General features: G+C 29.3%; 1 long non-coding RNA gene across 1 annotated transcript in view; it reads right to left on the reverse strand.

Annotated features, from left to right (window-relative positions):
* LOC125067295 overlaps positions 1–25,330 on the reverse strand; it is a 44,141-nt gene extending 18,811 nt beyond the window's left edge. Inside the window, exons 1-2 of the long non-coding RNA XR_007119717.1 lie at positions 25,093–25,330; positions 15,804–15,841 (exon numbers count right to left, since the gene is read on the reverse strand). This is a non-coding gene — a long non-coding RNA (uncharacterized LOC125067295). The remainder of the gene's footprint in view (positions 1–15,803; positions 15,842–25,092) is intronic.
* Positions 25,331–25,695: the final 365 nt, after the last annotated feature.

Consider the following 25,695-nt stretch of genomic DNA (forward strand, 5'->3'; position numbering starts at 1 on the left):
TTTATTTTTCGACCTTCAAAAGTTCAAACGCAGCCGACCGACTAAACGCCAATAATTGCCACCTGCTACCACGAAAGCAGGCGACAATTTGCAGGCGTTTTATTTTCGTCTCCCTCTAACATGAGTAAACAAAGAGGGTTAGAACACCGGCCCACCATCCCCTCGAGTCGTCTACGCCGAATGTCAATGAACTAATCTGGCTACAGGCCCCCACAATACAGTTGTCTGAATCAGAAGAGCAAAAATAATGAGTCTAAATTCGTTTCGCGATCTAAATATATGAACACAAATTTAGCTAGACGAAAACATGGAGAATTTTATGATCTGATTGATTTTTTTTATGACGACTTATCATTTGTTTATATTTCTATATATAAGTTGATCATCAGCGGAACGTCATAAACTATGTGACTTACGTAATGCTCACGTGACAAGACAGCAGATATCATGACGTGGGTTTGTACAGATAAACGAATCGAGAATACATTTCAAAAGACCTCTGTTACTTCGAGTTTTTTTCACTTTTAACAATATTTATACGATAGCTACACCCACGAAATAATAAAATGATGTTCTAAATAAGCGTGACAAGGACGTACCCTATGTAGATACATAGTTATCGACCGCTACAGCACTCGTTTCAATAGAGACAGGTTACGTCGAAAAATGTATTACAAGTCAAACACGTTTACAATTACAATAAATAGTCGAGTGTGTTACGATGCTGTGTTAAATGTTTTTAATTTTTGGAATATTTTACTATAGCACTTTTGGATGGTATTTTCTTTCGATCTCCTTATTTAAAAAGGTGATAAACATAAAACTTTAACTTGAATAACGTAATTGTGAATGATGTGTTAATTTATATAAATCATCATGAATATAAAATGAATTATAAATTGTATTTTTTTACAACGTTATTGATTGTTCACAATACATCATTTTACTCATTTTAATTATAACATCCAAATCATTCCAACATCACTTCTCTCAAAGTAAGTCTTTGATAAAGTTCTATTTTAAGTTAGTGTTGCCGCGCAAAATGTTGCACGTGAAAAATCTAAATCGTAAATCTTTATAATATTTTTATTTCCTTATATTCAATATTTAAAAAAAACTCATCAAAAAATTTTGAATATTCTTTTTTCAATTAAAATAACTTCCATATTATGCTTATGAAACATATTATATACAAACTAGTCCATTCATTTGTAAAACCTAGCCATATCACAACCTTGACGCCTAACCGTTTTATTTTCTAAAGGCTAAAAAAGAACATAAAAAAAAAAATTGTTTTTTATAAATATGCAATAGCCACATTATTAAACTTTAAAAATATACAATTTGTTAAATATTTTAGACTTTTGTATGTGTCTTATTTCATTTTGTAACTGAATGATCTGGTGGACCTGGGTTTCACAAATTTTGCGTACTCTTTTGCTGTTGTAAATTATATTCCATTAAGTATTTATATCAATAAGACTTTTCAGACTAAAGATTTATAAGATGGTTTTAAAAAAATATTTTGTTGCATGATTTAGCTAATATGAGTGAGATACTTATAACTAAGTAAAAAAAAAAAAAACAATTTTTTTTAGAATAGGTTTTTTTAGTAATCAAAGTTAATTTCTACACCTGTCTTGTTTTTTGCTGCTCTCTCTTCTCTAAATCCACACGATGGATTAGAATACGGTTGTAATAGTTAGTTTTGTCCAGCATGGCATTCTTTTAAATGTCCATAAATGATAAGATAACTTAAATAGAATATTTTGCTTTATAACAAACAATATAAATGATAGTAACAAGTTGAGCCAAAGCTCGGAGTTGTTTTTTTGGTAATACCAAAAATAATCTAATCAGATCATATTAGATGATAAAATATAATATTCGAATAGATTCATTTAATAAATTTTCTATGAGCTTCATTCATCGCAATCATAGTAATACGCGGAAATTAATGTGACACTTCAGTAACTGGCAGTTCATTACAAAGCCATTAGAAAACAAACTCGTAATATTAAACGTAAATAATTGAAGAGTAACTGAAAATCATAATTACTTTCTAATAAGAACTAACAGAATAAATTATATCTATAGGATCTTTTAAGATTCCATCTCGAGTATAATCCAAAGGGATAATTATATATCATTTAAACATTCAATATCATAGTTGTAATTTTAATTTTACGTCTTTGTATAAAAACTAATTATATATAAGATTTTAAATTAACATGGTTATTTTTATTACTACAATTATTTAATACGGGATATGAACCATGTTTTTTTTTTATTTTTAATTAGTGGAGCTGGATATTTCGACATTATCTACGAAAATCTTGTTCAAGATTTGACTGAAGTTTGTCAAATGTCAAAAAAAAGAAGAAGTAGATGTTAACGGCATTAGAAGTGTCCATATCGGACTACCTTCTTACTTGTACGTTTGCTGCGTAAACACTGGTTACCATTAAGCTCCACCAAATAAAAAAAAAAAAAATGGTAAATATCTCGAATTAGATACTTGTAGTAATAAGTTATATAGTGAAAGTAGTTTAACATCAATCCACTTTTTTAAATTGATATCATTTACTCTATGTATTAAAAGAGGATTAATATGCATCATCACTTTTGTTGTTAAGTAAAATTTCACGTACAGCCTGATACATCAGCAGCGTAACATTTTCGTTTTACTCGTACAAACTAGATGGCGCTACTAGTCCGTTTTAGCAACCTTTCGTTCGCTTCACGTGCATTGAACAATTTATATGTGTGCAGGCCTTCACGTAGACGCTACAATTCACACAACACATGCGCATATTGTATACAAGTCGCGTAAGCATAGAGCTAACTCACACAAACACGTATTGTTTCGTGTATCAGCTTTTAGTCGGACACGGTAAATAAAAAAGTATTTCGTGTGTGTGTATTTCTTGCGTGAAATACGAATAAATGCGTTGAGAGTTATACCAATGTAACGTCTACTAAAACATCGATAGATGGCGTTAGTCTATTCAGTTTTAAAGGATTTTTGCAAAAAACTTTACATTTTATTTTAATACTTATATTTTCGTTAATATATGAACGTTGGGTCTCGTGTTATAAGTTCATAAACATAAAATTGATGGAGATATTCATAGAGGCGACGACTTTTATAAGTTCTAGCCAAAAAGGTATAAGCCGCTATAGTATTAGTAGTAGCAGATTATTATCGTAGAATCGAATGTTATATAGCATTGGTATTCCTATTCGATCGCGAGGTCGTCGTCTTTTCAAGTAATCTTGTATACGAATGATGAATTTTATTTAGTTGTAGTAAAATATAGAGACGAACGATATACCTATTCAGCCTTATAATATTATTTTACAATTAAGTATCAAGTTGTATTTTATATGTATTTTTTTAAAGAACTTTTTAGTTTTAACCAATTTACGATTAATGTAATGAAGGATACGCTTGTGGCACTAATTATTTATTTATTAAAAATGTTGGTGGTCTATTGTGACATCTTAATTTTTTAAACTAAGAGAATTAAAAAAGAATGCTAGTTTACTAAAAAAGTACATTGACATATTATGTACAACGTATTTTTGGTTATTAGACACCAAGACCGAAATACGTTTAGTTTAAAGTAATAAGTTTTATATTCACAATGTTTATTCCTTTTCACTTAAAAAATCTGAATACCTATTTGTTTATTTTTTAGACACCCGTTTTTCCTTAGGAACTGTAGGAACCTTTATTCATTTGGCTCCATAATTTAACGCTTTCGAATTGCAAATAAAAAAAAAAAAGAATAGAAACGCAGCCATCTTGCTAAACTTTATCGATTGGCAGGAAAAAATCAATTGTTTGGGATAACCATTCCCTATTGGCCCAGTTTTTACATGAGGGTGACACAATGAGACCCGCTTTCCCTATTTTTTGCTATCATGGCCCTTTTAATTTAAATTCTGAGTGAAATCGCATAGACGTGATACGTTGTTACAAAGTTTAGTTCATGATTTATATTTAAATATAACACCTACTTAGTTTTATTTCTTAAATTATTCGGGTTAAAAATAACTTGTAAGGAAACCTATCAGGTAAGAATTTTTACAGATATTTAAATAATTCCAATGGTAAACACGTTCAAGTTAAAAAATAAATGATTAGGCCTATATTTATTTTGCATTATATTACTTTTACGATTCAATAGTGCGTACTTAATATAGGTAGTACCTACTCTGTATTTTAAACAACGTTTATTTTTATTATTATTTACGTTATGTTATGTTAAAAATATAAATTATTTGATCATCGAATGAAAATTACAATGTATGTACACGGGTATTAAATGAAATAAAAAATCTTTATCATAAAATATCATCCGTAGTATGAAATTCTACTACTACTACACTACTATTAATAGTTATTTAGATCTTTAGAATTATCAAATTAATAATGTCAAATAAATATCTTACACAATAAATGGCTTAAATTGGATATACTTATTTGGAAATTCAGAATTTTCCTAAATTTCATTTCCAATTCTCACTATGAAATTTCTTTGACGTATACGTATTCGTAATCACGTGTGTGTATCTAGGTACGTTATATTATACTGCATGACCGTAGAAAGTAGATAGTTTATGACTCAGTTGCAAGCTACGTCCGATGTATAGTGTACTTGCATAGCTCGCTGTCTCAACGGCCGTGAGTACAGGCCCTTACGAAAGTAATAAAGGACCGTTTGAGCGAAGTATTTCTCTCTGCACTGTATTGTGATAGTGGACAACGCGTATATTTAGAATTACTTTAAAAATAAAATAAAAATAGTAATACAAATGCAGTCTTTTGAATAATATGGTATGTGAATTAAACTATTAATTATTATTAAATTTTATTTTAATAAATGTTCTAAATTTATAACTTAGACCATATAATTATTTTTTTTATTTTCAGAAGAGCTTAAAGAACATTACCCTATTATATAAACAAAATATGTGTTGACTGAATATCATCCAGTCAGCTGGTTGAACAACATCATTGAGTGAAATGGCTAGACTGTTAATTAAAAGGCTATTTAAACTAGCTGCGACATATACATACATACATAGCATTATATTGATACCTCTTCTATTTATAACTAATTATTTAATTGAAATTAAAATAATGTTATTTTTAAAACGAACAGTATTCAAGTCAGCGCTTCTAATTCGACATGACTTTTATACCTAACTAGAACTAAGTAAAACAACCCTCAGGGAATAGTAGATGCTCTATACTAGGTATACATATCTCACGTGCTTAGTGCTATGCATTACCGCCAACGTTTATTGACTAGTTGATAGACTGCACTCAGCGGTCACTTTTAAATCTATAGAGAAATGTCTAGAGACATGCCAACACTCTTACGTTTGTTCTTTTAAAATTAATTTATATATTCGTTTTGAATTTTTTACGCAGCAAAACACTTTGGTCCTTGAATCTGTGTAGTTATGTTTAGAAGCTATTTTTACTTACACGTTAATATATTACGATTAACATTGTATAACATGAATATTTCTGCTTCGCTTATTTGCCAAGTTCAACAATGAGTTGTCAGTTCAGCTGTACCTACTCAGTAGACCGAGTAGGTACTACCCTTTTATACTCCTGTCAACAAAACTATTGATTCGAATTAAAAACTGTAAATGCAATTTTTTGTAGAAAATTAATTAATTTGTATAAAGATTTATACAGCTTACAAAAATCTATATCAGACAATATCGACATAATATGACCATACATTTTCATGCTTTTTCTAAACTTTGCGCTGTTAAAGTATCTTATAAATGAAACTAATACCTAATATTTGAGATATAATAAGTACCTAATATAAACTAAGATAAATAGGAAATGTCCTTGTCATGTCTTTTAAAAGTTTTACCAAAAAAGTGGCCAACTTCACAATCTTTTCTTCATTCACATTCACATTATTACCGCCACTTCAATATATAATGTAATGCGTAGGTATTAAGGTAGGTAGGCACGTATAAGATACAATAATATCACATAGCATCAGCCAGTTATAAGTTTTTTTAATAGTTATATTATCAAATAAAATATTTTTATATGTAAAAATACTTATAAACATAAAGTAAAATTCAAATATTTAAATGATTGTTTATCATAAAATATAAGACTGGCGCTTCATTTTAATTGCTCCGTGAAATAAACATTCATACGTCGTAGCGTAGAATATTTAGCCCTTTATCTTCCAAATAAGGTTACATTAGAGCAATTTGCAGTTGATTAAAGTTAACACAATTTTGAAACAGGCAGAAAATGAGCGTTTCTTGGCGTATTTTAAAGGAAATAATGTTTAAACTTCCACGGTATGCATAGGAATATATTAATTTAGTATCTATGCGTATCTACAGCTCGGTTCGAAAACCACGAAACAAATATGGACTACGTATTTGTTTTCTTAAATTTCAGAAATTAAATAAGGTAATAATCTTTATCATTATATAAAAAGAAAAGAGTATTAAATTACATTGATTTGCTTATAATATCTGATACAAAATCTAAATTTATAAGTAACATAAATTATCACGATGCTATAAATCCATTACAAATCACCTATAATAAAATAATTACATTAACTTTTGAACGGATTTTATTATGTACTAACTGATAATACTAAATATAATCAGTTTTATTCGCTACGTTTTTATCTTTAATTTATATATTTTCTAAAACGAAACATAATACTTCTATTGGACTTAAATAATCAAGCCTTTATAAAATTCCGTTCCGAATCAATTCCATTATTAAATAATGCGTTACAAATTGTAAACGAAATTATCAAATGAAACAAAGATATCCGTGAAAATGATGTTTTGTGAATCCTTGGCAGGATGTGGGCTTTTAAGGAGTGTATGGTAATCAAAGCGGGAGCGCGAGGCAGATCAACCTAATACCGACGGATCTCAAAGTAAAAGCCTCGGATTATTTGTGAGTACAAAACATTGCCTAAGAGAGGAATAATATTGTTGGGTTATGTAAATATACTCAATAGCTTTCGTCTTACTTCTTCGGATACGTAGTATTTTATAAATAATTTCAGTTCGCGTGTAAATCGATTACTGGAGAGTATAAACAGTATTCTAGTAAAAGTAAATCAATCGTTACGTGGTACATTTGCCTATCAATACGTGCAACATAGATAATAATATGGTTTTACTTGTATATAAATATATTATCAGCTTTAAAAATATTGCGTTATTTTTTTTTTTATAACGTAAAAAATACAGATTTAAATATATTAAAACATGCTCTATTATTTCCTGTATCGATTAAAATAAAATGATATTCGAGACAATTGATTTATATTTCTAGTAATTCGTCCGCACGAAGAGTCGTTCTTTTTGTAGAATAAGCAAAGGTAAAAATATATTAGGTAATTACAATAAACTTTATAAATTGTAGATAGGTACATGTTACTAATAATTTCATTCGTTTAGATGTGTACATGTGAATATAACCACAAAGAACACACCACTACATAATATGAAGGAGGCTTTTTATCCCGAGTTTTGGTCGGATAATTTTCATTTCGTCGTGTTTTACCGGATTTTCATCCCGCAACGACATATGAGGGTGATATATTATGTAGACAAGATTTTAGGTTTGCGAACGATTGTATTATTTTGTTCCATATTTTTTTTATACAAATTATATTATTGAATCATGAAATAAATACAGTTCAGAGATAAGAATTTAAAATATATAAAAGTGTATAAATCGTAACCTTGTTATTTTTATAACAAAAACAGGATACCTACCTAAGCGTGGTTTCTTTCTTTAAAGGAAAATTTCAACTTTATATAATAAAATAAGTTTGAAACAACTTGTTCCAGGTTTGAGTTTTATATTTACATACAAATGGGTTTAAATACCTACACACGGGAACTTGCTTAAACTCGTTGTACTTGTTGTTTCTCTTTTACGAAAAATGTCCTCATTATAGTTACGGGAAACTTCAAGTGGACATAAATAAAGAGCAAAATATTTGGCGGTCCCATCTCAACAGGCGGCGGGCACGCTGATCTCGAATTTTACACCATCCCACATTCGATACAGAACCCTACATCTTTCCTCGTAAAGTTGTATTTTCTTCAACGATGATATAAATAAGGTTTATATATATTAATAAAAGATTATGGACCTTCAGTATGTCAGTACAAGGCCTGATTTTCATAAACATGGTCGAACTCGAACAAAATTTCTCCACAAAATTGTACTGTCACGGCATCGGATTTTGGGAGAAGTTAAATTAATAAATTCCGTTGAAAACATTTGCGAATAATTGCTAATAAAACTTGTTATTAATCGATGTTAATCAGCGTATATTTCCTTTACTATATTCATTAATAATAAATATTTTGTATGAAGGTACATATAGTTTTTATAAGTAACGTAAAACGAATTCAAATATACCCTCGAAATGCTCAATATTACTCCAGGGAAAACCTTCAAGTCCTACTATATTTCTATTTCGCCAATGACTTTCTATTACCTAGTCACATGCAACGACTGCGACGACAATATAAGAAAATAACCAGGCCATCTGGGAATGGGTACCCACCTTTGTGAGTTAACGTAGCTCAAAAGATTTTCCTCCGTACATTCTATTTCTACCTACATCTCAGCAAGGATCACGTAAAACGTAAGAATGAGACACGATGGCTTTCCTTTAGGCTCCATTTGACGGCCCAAGAGACTTATTATACTGTGTACACGAGATACAAGGAATATTTGTTCAAATATAATCAGGGATGCGTGTTGCGTCCAAACATATTCTCGTTTTTATTCAATATTATATAGTTCGGGGACGATGGTCGAAGGAACGCAAATGTTTAACATCAGATTGAAACGAGGCGATATTTCGCTACAGTATGGTCCTATATAAAAATACATGATTGGATCGCCCTTTTAAACATATAAATCGAGGATTACGTCAGATGAACAAGACGACAAAATATTTCAAACAAAAAACTTATTCCGTTTAAAAAAAAAAACAAAATTAAATTCTGAGCTCGGTGTGTTGGAATACATTTAAGGTAACAGTGGCTATCCCGTACACGAGTTTTGCTCGCATTTCTGTAAACAAGGTAAACAGCCGGGCCGGGGCTTCAATAATATAAAACATGCGCCCATATTGCCCCCCACCTATATTTGTATCCACCCTCGCCCACCTGCGATGGGCATGTCTGTATCGAACTTCATGTGACGTATACCAACTATTTTTAGGATAAACAAGTCAAACTGAGTTCGTTCGAACAATATCTAAGCAATACTTCGAAGGGTAGAGACAGGACGTAAAAGTAGCTTTCGACATGACACCGTTTTTCATACTTGCGTGTTTTTATTAAACTATATTATAAGTTGTAGTTGTTAGTAGTAAAAATGTTTTATTGCGTGATCTAATTAAAATATCAGCTTGAGAGTTAAAACGAATACAGTATCGATCGATCGATGTCATGTAACTGTACAGCGTTAATAATTTTTTTATTTAAATGTCATGTTTAATTAATTACAAGCAGCGATATCAAAAGATTATTGCTTTAAATTACCAAACAGCAAATTAAAAAGATTATTTTATTTAAATATCCAGCTTACGTTTGTATTTCCTCTTTGAGTTAAAAGATAGCCATATCTGGTTATATTAAGCAGAATCGACGAAAATGGTTTTAGGAACGAATTGCTGACACGAGGGAAGGTCACGTACGCGACCAATGGTCGCTACCGAATGCCGGTTTCACTTCTCAGGTTTAGGTATTCGCTTATACGGCGATTTTTTAAATATTATAATTTGACTTACTCTTTTAAAAAAAATGTAAATGTATATAATTTATAATTTGTTACATTTCAAAGATATTTTTGCATCTTAATATTGCTCACTGTACATTTTATTTTTCGTCTGCATAAAAATATAGTATACTTAGTAAGTACCTAAGGTACAAGAACAAATACATAAATTTAAAAAAAAAAACTTTTCGCCACGTGTATTTAATTCTTACTAAATTTAATTATTGAATATAATATGTTTATCCAAAGAATAGTCTTAATATTTTGTTTTATTAATTAACAAATACCACATTTTAAAGAAAGGCGAAATATTAAAGTAATATTATAAGTATAATTCCTATTATACCTAGGTATAATACGTACCTACCAACCTACACATTTTGAAGCGTCAGTATTTTTTCCAAGCGGACTAGGTAGATATCTACTTTAATTAATGAAGGTTGTAAGTTTGAATTGTTTTACTCTAATCAACCAACCACACAGGATTTTCTTTTATTTTTAAAGCTAACTCAGGGTTCATCTATCTTAAGTTATGTTTAACAATGAAATAAATTGAATTATTCTTAAAAGATTAAAAATGTTTAAGTAATTTGTTTTAGGCCTATTAGATTTAGTTCCAAAATCGTCTTGACATATGTTAAGACTAAATTATTATTATTTAGTTCTTGACTTTTATCCGCGACCTCATTTGCGTCAAATTTATTTTTGCTTTAGTAGTCCCGTCTTTGTCAGATTTAAGGATTTCACTTAAGGACTTTTATGTTAAATTACGATTGGTTCAGTGACTAAGTCGAAAAAGGTAAAAAAGAGAGTAACTTGCGCTTTTAAATATTTAAATAGTACATTCTCGATTTACCTTTACGACACTCATATCTTTCATTTTGTGCAATGTTGTCTGTTTTGTTCTGTATTTATTTTATTAGATCAAATGAAAAAGCTACTAATGGGTGTAACTCAAACCACCGCAAAAGTTCTCTGGATTCTCGCAATTTGTAATTCAGTTTACGGAGTAACAAGATTGACTTTGTAATAGTTTCAGAAAAAAAAAAACAATTTCATTTAAAGTTTATATATTTTAATTTCATTAATTGAAGAGAAAGCTTTTTGAAATAAGTAGTATAGTACAGACGTGTTTTTATCAAATACTTTTTAAAGAAGTTCAGGTTAATTTTAAAGAAGCAAAGATAGACATTATACTGACGGACGGATATAACGTAGGACATTATGTTGCACGAATAATTTGTACTTTATTTTAAAAGAAAATTACTCACACTGCGCACATCAAATTAAAACAGTACGACTGCAACATAACGTAGGTATGCTAGTTAAATACAATTAAATATGTCCTCGTAACTACCTGCTATCACACATGGTCAACTATCAAACTGGGAATAAAGAATTAGCTTAATATAATATTAAGTAATTAAAGATAATTAAGGCATTTGAGAACAATAACATACTTTTATTTGTTGTTTATTTATTCATACACAGGCTAACCTAAAGTCGATTCGATGGTAGGTATAAGACGAATAGTAAAATTGACCTATTGTTTCAACTTGTGTGATTATTTATTACGTCATCATATTACACTAGGCACTTCAAACCAAAAAACGGAGTACTTGATATGTTAATTAAATAATAGTTGATTATTTTTAATATTATTTAATTAATATATTAAGCAGTTGTAATATCTCAATATACCTAACAAAAGTGTCAGATCAAAAAAATCGAAATACAATTATTTAATATACCTACTTAGGTACATAAAAGTTTCGTTGTGCCTTGTGTAACGAACTTTTAGATATATATCTATTTAACTTTATTAGTAAAAGATTATTATTTTTGATACCTTTTATTTTCAGCGATCTCATGAGGAAGTTTACAAGCAAGAGAGGGCGAATGAAGTTACTGTAGCATTAAAACTATAATTTGCGTAAACGTCAATTGTTATGACAGTCGACGCGATTGCCAGAAGAGTAGTTTGCAAGATCGTTCCAGAATACATTTACACGACTCTATAATATAAAGCTGAATGATTAAAGGAGATAAGTAAGAAAGTATTTCCAATTCCGACACGATTTTATAGTTACGTTTCTCGTTAGTTTCATCATTGGTCTTATCTTGTTTCTCTCGACGTTATTAATTAAAGAAAAATGTAAATGGGCCAGTAAAGGAAATAAACACGCAATAGAAATAGTTACTCAGTGTATCACGTATTTAAAGTCAGGTGAGCTGCCATTGCGGTACCCGCATGTACCCCTTATCCTCCCCCCGCGTCATTGACATGTAAATGAAACGGCCCACGCCAGCGGCTCGTGGACCGACGGTTATTTATCTCTGATTGGCTTCATTTATTCCAATTTCGAAGACAGGTCTAATTCCAAATGAAATCAGCTTGCCTTTAAATTAATTCAGTACTCGCGTACATGACTGAATTCGGTTAAGTACGTTGCAATTAATGATGTTTTTGGAATTTCATGACTGCATTTCGTTTATACAACTTCTTGGAAATTAGCCCAATATGCTACCCAAGTAAGTACTAAAAATAGGTAGAAAAAAAAAGAAAAATTAAACCAATCTGAATTCATATCGATTTTCAAATGGCCTTTTACAAATTCCTGGAAAAAACTATATACTTACATAGGTAAATATATTTTTTGTAAATTACATTTTACACTATGCGTTTAGGATATTTATTACCTTATTATCTTAATACATACACATTTAATTTTTATTATATGCTTATGCATATTACACGCAATGTTCTTATTATGTGTTTGTGTGTATTTACATAATATACCTACATATATGTAAGTCCCATATTATCCGGTTTATATTTTAATGGCTCCCAATTTATTGACTTGTCTATAAGAAAAATGGGATTAGTAATTAAAAAAACAGCAACTTATTTTACTATACATTGAATGCTTTTAAGATTTTTCTGTTCTATTTTCTTTTGGTGTACAATTATTTATAAATAAATAATAATAGTACCGATGAGAAAGTGAGTTAAGTCAACAATTTATAGTGAGAAAAGGAATGCGCTATCTGGAACGAGGGCATAAATTATTTGATCAAGTAAACTAATTAAAACTTTAGGTTTGGTATGCGTCTTCCTGTTGGTAGTCATATAAAGTACGAACCCGCTTTACTTCCTATATTATCTAGCAACAATTAATACCTATTTATACAGCAAACCTGTAAACGTGTATCTGAAACAATTCATTGAAATTACCATTGTCGTTGCCGCCTACATTACATTACCTCCTATCAATACCATAATTTAGAATTAAAATACGTACTTATTCATTCGTATTTTAAGTTAAATAATATGCAAACTGTGTCTGAGTAAATAAATACATATACATGTACGGTAATAAATCTTATTATTACATGTTTTAAGCCAATATTTCTTTTGGATAAAAAGTATATTTTAATGTATGTATTTTGTATGTGGGTGTGTGATTTTGGATGTGGTGTGGATGTTTGTTACTCTTCCAAGCAAAAACGACTGAATGGATTTTAATGAAACTACAATAATATTTTTTATACATCAGAATAACATATAAGTACCTATATATAAAAATTATAGAATATTTAAAGATATTATATAAATAATACCCGACAACCAACCCTTTAAACGCTAGCGAAACCGACGGCGAAAACTAGTAATTATTCAAAATCAATAGTCTCAGAGGTTATCGATGATAATTGAAACAATTTTATCCTATTTTTAATATTAATATATATGCATTATAAAAATTCTTCCAAAAACTTGTACCAATATCCAACCCCATGTAGGTACCAAAATCTCTATTTATAAGGATAGCATTTTTACCAAATACATATAACGAGAACTTATAACAGTAAGTTGTTTGTTACGTTTTGTCCCAACGAATACGAGAGGCCAATATTGAGTTTGTTTGGGGTCGAATATCCGATCACATTACCATATTAGGAATATCAGCAAACCCTCTTTTATTTTATTCTGTTTTACATTTTCAAAAATTAGTTTTTTCCGTAATGTGATTTTGTCATATTATTAGATACGATTAACGTAACAAAATAATAATATAATTATGTTTATAATGTTACTTAAGACGTTATTATAGCCATAAGTAATTCATATAGCGTATATATTATCGAATTATTTATATTAAAGGCATAATTGCTCTACTCACTATAACTATTTATTTTGCTATTTTTAATTAACATTTTAGAAGTCTATCCTTTCAATTTATATAATATGACATGTTTGGAATGAAGATATGTATCTACTCAGTAGATATTCGTACTTTATATTATATATACTTATTTAGAAACTTTTTTATACCCTAGATATTTAAATGTGTACACATAAAGTATAGCTTGTTAATAATTTTTAAATAAGCTTCAAATTTGTTAAATAACAAACAGTTTTGAACTGATTACAAAAAGTGAGGACGTTCTCAATTTGAATGTTAATATACACTTATATTTTGTTATTTATATTTGGGCTTAACCCCGTCATATATAAGTAGAAGGATTTGTAAAATTCTCGTTTTGTTCGAATGAGTTTTATTCCAAAATGGTCTCGATAATCCAATGGTCTGATAATGAGTTTATATATACCAGCAAATCAAACGCGTTTGATGCTATCCTGCATTTGTATACTATTGAAGTTGGTTTCTTTTGTTAAAAGACTTTTACATTCAAGTTAATTATTGATTCCTTTTTCAAAATGAACACATATATTATATTACTAGGTATACGTTGTGAGTTGGCAAGTCTCTGTGGCTATACATACATTATGTTGCTACATGTGCCGAGTTCATTACTAAGGCGTCGTATATGCACTGATCCGTTCTTACGCGATGTGAGTACAAATCCGAATGCGGGAGCTAAAATGACTATTTTTCGCAAGTCACGTCTCGTCTCGAGCTTATCTGGCGTTAGGTTTGATGATAATAAGTGATACCGCGAAATATCGAAACAGATGAATTATTGACACTGGATATGTCTTCATATTATGTATATTTATTATATATAAGTATAGTACAGATAATAAAGTAAATATATTTTCAAAACAATCTATGAAGTTTGCCAAAGTTAAATAATTCGATCAAAATATATCATTCACACCTTTATATTTATAAGCATTGTAAAATAATACGCAATACATTTATAAAGTAATTATATTAAATGACGCAGAATAAAAGTCTTAACGTTATACTTTAATATGTATAGAACTTAAACATTGTAAGATCACGGGATAGGTACCTATAAGTATATTTTACTATAAATAAATGAAAAATTAAAAATACGTATTACACAAATTGAGACACGAAACAATTTATAAATTTGAAACGTTCATTGATTCAGTATCGATGTATTATTTTAATAATGTAGGTAATATACAAAAAATCTAAACAAAAAGTTACTTATAATGAGATAGTTTCAAATTATTTGATAACTCAAAGTTTTTTAATGATAATAATAAATCGATAAACAATAAATATTGAAATAGACGAAATAATTGTTTCTGCTAACAGTGATCAAAATTATATATATATTAATTTAGTCACATCCAGCTGTGTCTAGTCCGGAGATCATTTACGGAGCGTCCTCTCAGAGTCAATATCAATAAATGGGAAGTTGGGAAATTGGATGTGTTTCGGCTCATCGAGGCCCAAGCCAACACCGTACGTAATAAGATAGTAATGAGCTGATCTTGCCACTCGTAAAAATATGTTGGCTCCCGATCTATGACTAAATATTTAACAACTCGTCCCTAAACCACAAATTCTCAAACCTTATTATCGTCTGTAATAATGAAAATAATTGGGGTTAACGACCTCGTAGTATTTTTAATACGATAATTATCTGCTATACATAAATACATATTATAGATAGGTAGGATATTATTATGCTATTTTATTATACATAGTGTATGTACATTAAATGAATCATTGCAGTAATTTAATTTACGTACCGTATAATCCACTGTAAGTAAGTCGCTAACCATTCATCCTGAAACAAAAACATAGTATGAAATATAATAGAATAAAATGTTATGATATAAGCCCGTTGCATCAGCCTACGAGGATTGATTTGACATTGACACGATACGCATGCGTATTACTCTAATTGGGTGCAGGGGCTCTTTGCTAAGAGAGATAAAGAGAGGTATACAAATTTTGCATACGTTCGACAAGGATAGATACAGTCGCGCGTACTCAGAGACGGGTCAGCAACATGGCCGTCGGCTACTGCAACTGCATAATATAGAGGAAACATAAAATTCTTTCACTTCATTACGTTTATAGTAATTTATAAATTAACCTGATATGTATGCATCTCATTTACTGTTAATTAGTTTTTTTTAGATATTCACCTCGATGAATATTATCTTTTAAAATGAAAGCAGCTTTATAAGTGTCTAGTGGTTATCGGCGTACGAATAATGCAGTACAAAATGCAATAAATAACCTGTACGTATATTAAAGGTTATAAAACTTTTATTCAGTTTGATTTTGTCTAGTATAAGAGTCATATAATATCTACTCAAATTACTCATCAATAAATTTTCATAATTATAACCAACAACTAACTTTAAACGAGATAATATGAACTATCCAAATATCAAGCCACAATTTAATACTCATTTAATTTGTATGTTTAACATTAGTGCAATTAAATTTTTCTCAAGTAACTATAAATATGCATTAGAAATGCATATTTATATCAAATATAATCTATATGAACATAATGAACAAGATTTTTTATATATAATATAAAGAACCAAGCATTAATCGCATCAATTCAAATGAACTAAGTAAATAAAAGTTTAAACGGATTAAGCAGAACAAGGGTCAGAGGCGCGGGGTTGCGGGCCGCGGGGGATAATTATCTTCTTGTATATACCCTTATAATTGTACGTAGGTTCACCCTCAGGAGTAATGTGTAGACTTGCGACAGAATCAAGAAATATTTATTTAGAAGAGCAAATGAAATAGTATATTGAAACCGTTATATTATATACATTTAATAAAATGTAATTACCTACTTGTTATATACCTATTTTTAAAAACAAATATACTTATTAAAGGTTATATTACTACAACATATATTAATCTCATATAAAAAAACATTGATAAATAAGGCTTACTACTCAAGGAAAGATTATATAAGTAGATGATAAAAAAGTATGAATTAGTATTCGTTGATTTTGTGCAAGATTTAATTGTATTTAATTAAAATTCAGTAGCTACTGAGTTTCTTGCCGATTTAATTCAATTATGTGGTGGTGGTGGTTTACATTTAAATAAATATTGTAGGTAATTGATGAATGTTGTATTAAATTCTTTTAAATAAGAATTTTGAAATATAAACAAATATTATAAATAGAGCCAAAACCGAGCCAAACGATTTATTCGCCCGTATTGTGCTAATTCATCTTATCGCACGCCCCACTTTTTTCTCGCAAGCCGTAACTTTTTAAATAAAACAATCTGACTAATATAAATTCAAATGTTTGATGTGTTATTTCTTATGGTACAATGTGAGTTGATTTTAAGTTCAAAGAGTGTTAATTTTCTCCATTTTTCTGTGGATACTATTCAAAACGATATTTTTCTCACGATTTCCTTAGACCGCTAAAGTAGTTTCACTCCTATGACATGTTGGTTTTAAGTCGCACGCGATTGTTAAATAAATGTATAATCTAATATAAATGTCTTATGTCTGCCGCGTTTAAATAGGGGCTCTATCACATAGACGAAACAATAGACCTTCTCAAAATGAAACCTTGAATTCCCCGCGACAAAACGAGGTCACTACGAAGAGGAACAAATGATTTTCAAATTACTTAAGGGTTTTAATTTTTTTAAGAGCGCTATTATTTCGAGGTATTCATCTTTAATCCTAAGATATATCTTTCCTTTGCTTATTTAGTTCGTACTGTATAAATATAGATATAATTACATATATAGAGATATTAATACATTTTTTAAATGTAATTTCAAACATCATACCTAATACATACATAACCTAATACTTAAATGTGTAAAATACAGGTCTAACTTAGTCATAATAAATTTGGTATTCATAACAGTGGATACTCCTGAAATGAAATACATTCTGCGAAACGGTAAAACTCTCTTAATTACGCCAATTAGTTTCAAAGATCAAAATATTATAATTCGGAGAAGAAAGCGTTGTTAAATTAGCATAGAAATGGGGAACGCTTCAATACTTTTTTACTTTAATCTTTGTAAACATCTCTAGATCTTTTATGTTTATCTAAATACGTAGGTAAATATAATTAGAAATACATACTACCACGGTAAATTCAATAAACTTATGTAGAGTTTATGGTAGTAGTTACATCATTTTTAGCATTTTAAAATACTTATGTACTTCAAACGACTTATGAACGTTCAACTTGCATTTAATATAATAATGGATGTATGCTAAAAATAGTTAGACAATTCTGTGTTATGTTAGTTTAACTAAGTAAAGTTTTGTTTACAGCACAATTGTTTACAAATTGTATGTTATGTCACATTGAATATATTTGATCCTTAATGGACATGGAAATATCAAAATGCTCAATTCCGACAATAATAGGAAAACGTTCCAATCGTTATCTATGAGTGCCAGTATAGCATTATTGAACTCGTCTGAGATAAACAACTTAAGGAAAATGTCGGATAACATGCGGAGAGCGCAAACATGTTAATGAAATCAATTTCTTTCCTTCCAGGGTTCCGTTGGATGGTGAACGAAAATTGTGATTTCCTGTTCCAGTATAGTATTAGCGAGTTTTTCTGATTTACATATATATATTGGTTCGTTCGTGACTTGCATCCATCATTCGATATATTCCAGATTGTTCTGTGTAGATTAAAAGCAATATTTACATAATGGAAGACAAGAAGACGCCGAAGAACTATTGATTTATAAAACAACTTTTAAATAATTTATTCATTACTTATTTTTAGCTTTATGCAAACAGGTATTCAGCCAAATAAACGGAACAAAGAGTTTTTATATAAACAACTGTAAGTTTCAGACATTTGCATTCACCTGCAGGCTACAGGATATAACGAGTGTCTTTATCTAGAGGGCAATAATCGTGGTTGTACCAAAGGCAGTCTACTTACAACTTTTCTCGTTGCTCGTATGTTTTAGCTATTTTGCTAGTCGGAGATAAAACAAAAAGGTGAAATAAGGTTTGTTCATCTAACTTTTACCTCTTAAGTCAAATTACAACTGCGTGTTCGTAATAAGACTACGAAATAAAATGTTCTTTTACTAATATTTACCAAATGTGTTTTAATATAGTAATTTCTAAAATATATATTAAATAGATTAAAATTAAGATTGGGTACATCGCTTTTCATTTTGATCAAAAATAGTATACAAAGTAATAAAGAGCCCGCCCTGCAGACAGTGAACACTGCGCTTAGCGAACGTCAGTATAAAAACCCTTAACTTTACTTATATTACGTAATTCTAGTCCTCGACGGATTTCAACTTTCACTTTCAACAAAAACTAAATTTTTTGAACTAAGTACTATCCTCATTTATAAAAACGTTACGGCAGTGACACACGCAATCAGGTAACATTAAAAAAAAGTGTCCCAATTTTTTACTGAAAACCTTTATACTCAATTGTTAGCTTAAGAAATATATTTAAAAAAAAATATATGTTTATACCGAGGCTAGTCAACGATATAATTTGCTTAATAAAATGAATACGTTTTAAATAATGTAGGAAGCGCCGAATTAACGAGTCCCATTAGTAAAAACTACCGATAAACACCTTAGAAATTAAGCCAGTTTTTATTTTTGTGAGTTTTCTAGGATTTGGAGTGAGCGATCAATTGTTTATGTTATAAACGTTGTGATATAAAAAATGTCATTGTCATGTCTAAATACATTTAGAAAAAAATAAATAATTATGACCAAAAAAAAAATTACTTGATTCAATCCAATTTAGTTAATATTTATATTTTTATAACTTTGAATGGTATTTTTTTTTTATTTTGTTAATCTTTGTTTAAAGTCATAAATTTGATTTTAAATAATTGAGTTTTTATTAGCACTGTTTTTCATGTATTTATTTTGAATTTTACTTATATAAGACTGTAAAGTTTATAAAAAGTGTTTATTAATGCTTAAAAATTAGGTATAAGTGATACATAGGTACATAGGTACTACATACTTAGCCGTTTCATTAAAATAAAAAAAAGGTGATGGAATAAACTTATTGCCTATTTTGGTTGGTCAATTGTACGTTAATCATAAATAAGAAGTGAGTTTAGGTAGTGGGTACATACTACCTAAATTCACTTCTAGATATAGGTATAGATATCATATAACTATAGTTTTTGTAAATTACCTTGTTATTAAATTTTATATGATCAACTTGTATCTTTTGTTTAGTATTTTAGATTAGTTTCCAACACGAAACGTAGACATTTATTAGGATATAAACATATATTGTATACATATAACAAATAAACAAATTCGTCGTTGTTGTTTGCGTGTTATTTATCCATTCGATTTAGACGAGACGTAATTCTCTCGAATATATTCACGAAAAATATGAAGTTTGTCAAGGGAGGGACAAACTATTCCCTGTCTAATATAAATTTCACGAAAGCGAGTCGCGCAAATACATTTTGCATGAACCTTCCGGGCCGTCTCGAAAAAGTTTGCAAATATACCATTCCGAAGGATATTGTTACTGATTCTAGGTATATAATATTCAAGTCTCCAGATACTATAATTACGAAACTTATATATATACATATATATATACGAAATTGCAAGGTAAACAAACAAGATACTTTATAAAACGTATCATTAATAGTATGCTAATGATAATTGTTGTGTTATTTTTTTTTTGAAATAACGTAATCAGAAGCTATAATTGGAAGCATCTGCCTTAATTTTGTTTACTTATTGGGCAGGTGAATGCATTCCGAAGACAATAAATAATGATATAAGCCTATATATTTAGATATCTTAACAATTTACATATATAATATAAATAACATTTAATATAACCTTTAAACTAAAAGGTAAAAGAAAAATCCTCATGTATACAAATTGTTTAAAAATTAAAAAAATATATTAATAATTTTGTATCTAATATTTCGTTGCTTCATAAAAAAAATACTCCCAGATTTATCAAAGTAAAAGCTTCTCTAATATAAAAGCATTGTAATATTATACTTATTCGACGAAACAAAATCTTCATCGTTAAGCATATGCTGAGATTTATGGTAAGGCTGTCAGTCCGTTGATGGGTTATAACGGAGAATGAATAATGGTATGAGTATGCATGGTCACTCGCTTGGTAAACTATTTAGTGAAGGATTGGGGTTTATAATTTTATAAGTATTAATAATATTTCATTGATTTGTTTTAAGGGTCCAGATGCTATTGTTAGTACTAAAGGTAAACATTTTGTATTTATCAAGAGAGTTTAATTTTTTTATAAGTATACACAAAGGTATAATGTAACTCTTGAAGAATAAATAAAAAATATAAAATGCCAAATTTTGCAATTTAATAGCACGGCTTAACTTTGATACACAACCTTTGCATTATAAGTATCGTGTAATATATATGTATGTCGTTGTTAATAGTTGAGTTTTAGTTATTATTTGTTCCCGTCAAGTGTTACTAGTATATAAATTAACTCTTTGATTAGAGAACTTACTTTGACAACCACAACTTTATGAAATTGAAAACTTTATTGTTGCAGTTCAAGACTATCACTTAGTGTTATTAATTTGGCAGCAGTCCTTACAATACATTAAGTGATATGCTACATTTATAACCTACTTGGCCATGTATGTGTATAATAAGTTATGTTAAGTAACTTAAATACATTCATAAATCTACTTATTAACTTAAGTTACCAAACGCCATAATTTTATCAGTTAAATTATACAGCTCTATGTAAAGCTTAAGAAAATAATAATGTGATATTTAATTATAGAGGTAATGGGCACCTTATCTACTAATAGGCATATTGTTACTTAATACCTAGTAAAGGTCAACAATCGAGGTCATTTTAGTATTGACTTATTCTATGAATGTGTATATAGAAATAGTTTTACCTAATAATTTTAATAACGGACATTTTCATTATATTTTTGTTCTTTACCTACATTACCTTACATTATGGTATGTATTATATTAAATGTCGGTATTTATTGTTATCTGTACAAGAGTATTAAATATATACATTATTTCCAAAGTTGTTTCTTAATTAAACATATTGAATTGTTTTAAAAATATAACCTCAAAATATGTATTATACTTAGTAAGGTTCAAAGGCTATTTTATAAAGTTATAAGTGAAATCACGTAATCTTAGAAATACAAGTAGTTTAAGTTGACTTTATAAAACGATTGGGTGTCCTTTTCTCACGAGGCTGTAATAAGGCGATAGTATTTACTCATAGATCAGAGAGTTAAATAGAAAATACATCAATAAGTATAATAATTTTGGTAATTTATAATTTCATTAGAATTTTATTTTTTACTTTAAAAAATTATATTTTTTTAGATAATACCGGATTTGACTGTGTTGTTTTAATTTTATCAAAAGTTCTTCGTTTCATTCATCCTCACCTATATACCTATTACATTAACATATCTTTCGTCAAAGATTTTGATACTACAACAACTGTAACGATTTATGATACATTTATATATCAAATGTAAACGGGAATAACTTATATAAATCATATTTATATGATTTATATATTTATCACAAAATACAATAATTTTATTATAATTTAGTATTTTTGCACATCATAAAACAAATTTCGGTTTTTAGTGCCTATATTTAATCTATGCATGTTTGAACAATTCAGTTTCTGTATTTATAGAACCAAGCGTAAGTACCAGTCAAGTTAAATACACAGAAATAAAACTATAAAAACGACGGTACTAAACGAGTTATGTTTTGATATAAATTAAGTGGATCTTGTTGACATTGTCAAAGCGTCATAAGAGAAATGTTCTATGACACCACCCACGCATTGTATATGCATAAGTATATCTTGAGGGAATATTGAAAATTCATTTTTACATACGTAACATTTATATTTACATTGTAGATAATTTACGTAGGTTAATTAGCAGAGAACCTTGGCCGCGATAATAGCATATTTTATATTCAAGCTTATGTCTTTCTACAAGAAGAGTCTTGGTTAAATACAACATCTACATAAGGTCGCGTGTAATGATTAAAAAAAATATACCGAAACTATTTAAATAGTCAATCCCAATACAATAATTATTTAAATTGCCTCGGCATATTCATATAGATTAGTTAGAAACACAATACATTTTTATTCCAAATAAGCCAAAACTATTACCAAGTATTAACAATATAAATATTACTGGTATACTATATATTATGTCAAAATAGTGATTACAGAAATAGAATTATAACGATATTTCATTCAAACTTCACCATGTAAGAACGGATGAGAAAATATATTATTTACTGAAAAACGTAGTTTTATTTCTCTTTGTGTTAGAATGGAATGATTTCAGATATCAGCATCGGGTGTAGTCGAGACGGTAGAATTGGCCCGACTGGAATAACGAACGTACGTGCCCTGCAACTTTAAGAAATTATTTTTAAGCTGCCCAAATGTAGAGACGCGCGTGCTTTTGTTAAATGTAGCATTTTGTGGGCATGTTTTTATTGTCTTAGCTGTTAATTGGAAATAAGAAATAAGCAGCCGTTCTTTTGTAACAGATATCGTAACAAATATTATAATTTATGTTTGTTTTCATTAAAATGTTTATTCAAATTAGTCTTTCTTTTTATTTGTGTATATTTTATAATTTTCAAACTGTCTTTATTTATTATCTGTCTGTCTTTATTTTATTTTATTCTAAAATTTTCACGTCATTTTTCGGTATATGTGAATGTTATAAAATGTTGTTGATGCAAATCAGTGTATCAATAAATATTATTCATCTACAATAAAATGCATATCTAACGTATTCACGACTTTTTTTTGTTTGTGTCAATGTCTAATGAAAATTTATAGGTATGGAGTAAAAAATATTAACAATATAATAAAAACAAAAATTATCTTTTTACTAGTAGGTACCTACTAAATTACCTTCTACCGTTATATTAGAAAAGATACTAAAAGAAGAATAGTTTTTGTATTAGGTAACATAAAAAAGTATTGATATCACAATATAGGCTGCATACAGCGAGGTCTTTGCCTCATCTACTTTATGGTCCCGCTCAATTCCGCGTTCCAAAGTTGCGGTGCCATATATCGTAGCATCAGCTTCAAATTTGAAATTGGAACGAACGGAAGACCCAAGTAATGGCTGAAGTTAGATGAAAGGGGGTGGAGGGGAAAGGGGCATTCCTTCACCGCCCGAAAGTAAAACTTGAACTTTGACTAAATTTACCAACTACGGCCATTTTAAAATAATGAAAAAGACTCAAGTGCGTACCTACAAGTTCCTACCTCACAGAATAATATTATTACTCTAAAATATAGGTAGATACTTATCTATCTATATCTATAGTTTTGCATTGTAGTAGTATTTATTCTTATTAGAATAATATTAAAAGGTAAGTATGATTTATATTTATTTAACTTTGACAGAACAACTTATCTCATTCCGATCTAAATTATCTTACTGATCATAATATTTATTCGTAACTTATACTAATAACTCGTTTATTGAATAACCATAAAAGTGTATTCTAACTGAATACATTTAATTTGTTCAAATACCACATAATTAAATAATACATACTGTAAATAGATCTAAAAATAAAACATTTAATTCAATAATTATTGCTTTGCAACTATTGATGTATAACAAACTTTCCACTTATATTTTACTGAGATGATAAGTTAAGATTAATAAATTATTAAGCGCACAGTGGCGCCACACTTTCGGCTCAGGAGTAAATGTTGATACGAAGTTACGAACCTTGGCAACAACGCCACCGTGCGGCGAACGGCTGAAGCTTTTCAATCGCTCTTTTTACGACTTTATAGCACGTTTGTATGCGTGGAAATATTTACGCACACCGACATAAAAACACGTTCCAAATTGTGCGTGTAGTAGCCATTTTTATGTGTTGTCAGGACCCATGTACAACGGTTGTTCCATTGCCCTTAAGTTGTCTATTGGTTAGGTAGATGGCATTGGGTGTATCGTATGGATACGACAGTACAGCTTACATCGGTAGATTGAAACACTCACCCAATACAAGGCGGGAAGATTACGTGTGTTTTCCACACATGTTTTCTGTTAAACACGTCTGGACAGTATTCGGGTCGAAACACATAATACAAACGCTTGAGTTCAGAAACTTTCAGTTTCACACTGACACTCTTACAGATATAATTAAAACAAAGACGTGCTGCCCAACGCGTGGTGTTCTAATAACTGTGATAAAACGTAAAATTTGTTTCACTAAATAAAAAACATGCCGCGTAGAAATGTGAAGCGAAACTGCCCTGGCTATTGTTTAGTTTGCCGATTTATACGGCTCGGTTACACTTGCGCCTTTTATTGAAGCATTACCGATAAAAAGAGTCATAATAGGTTTTATAGTCAGATTTTAATGACGATATGTAGCATAAGTAGATTTAAACTGCGCTGACTCGACCAGCAACGCGTAGCAGACTCTACTAATAAGTCTTTACAGACACTTTTGGTCAGTTTAAAACAACATATAGCCTTCCCTGACTCTTCATAATTATTCTGCATCGATCACAAAATTATTACACTATGCAACTTAAAATAAACTCATTAATCTTCGTATTGTATTGAAAATATACACAATCAATATAAATTAAGGTC

This window comes from Vanessa atalanta, chromosome 11 (genome assembly GCF_905147765.1).
Source record: "Vanessa atalanta chromosome 11, ilVanAtal1.2, whole genome shotgun sequence".
NCBI lineage: Eukaryota > Metazoa > Arthropoda > Insecta > Lepidoptera > Nymphalidae > Vanessa > Vanessa atalanta.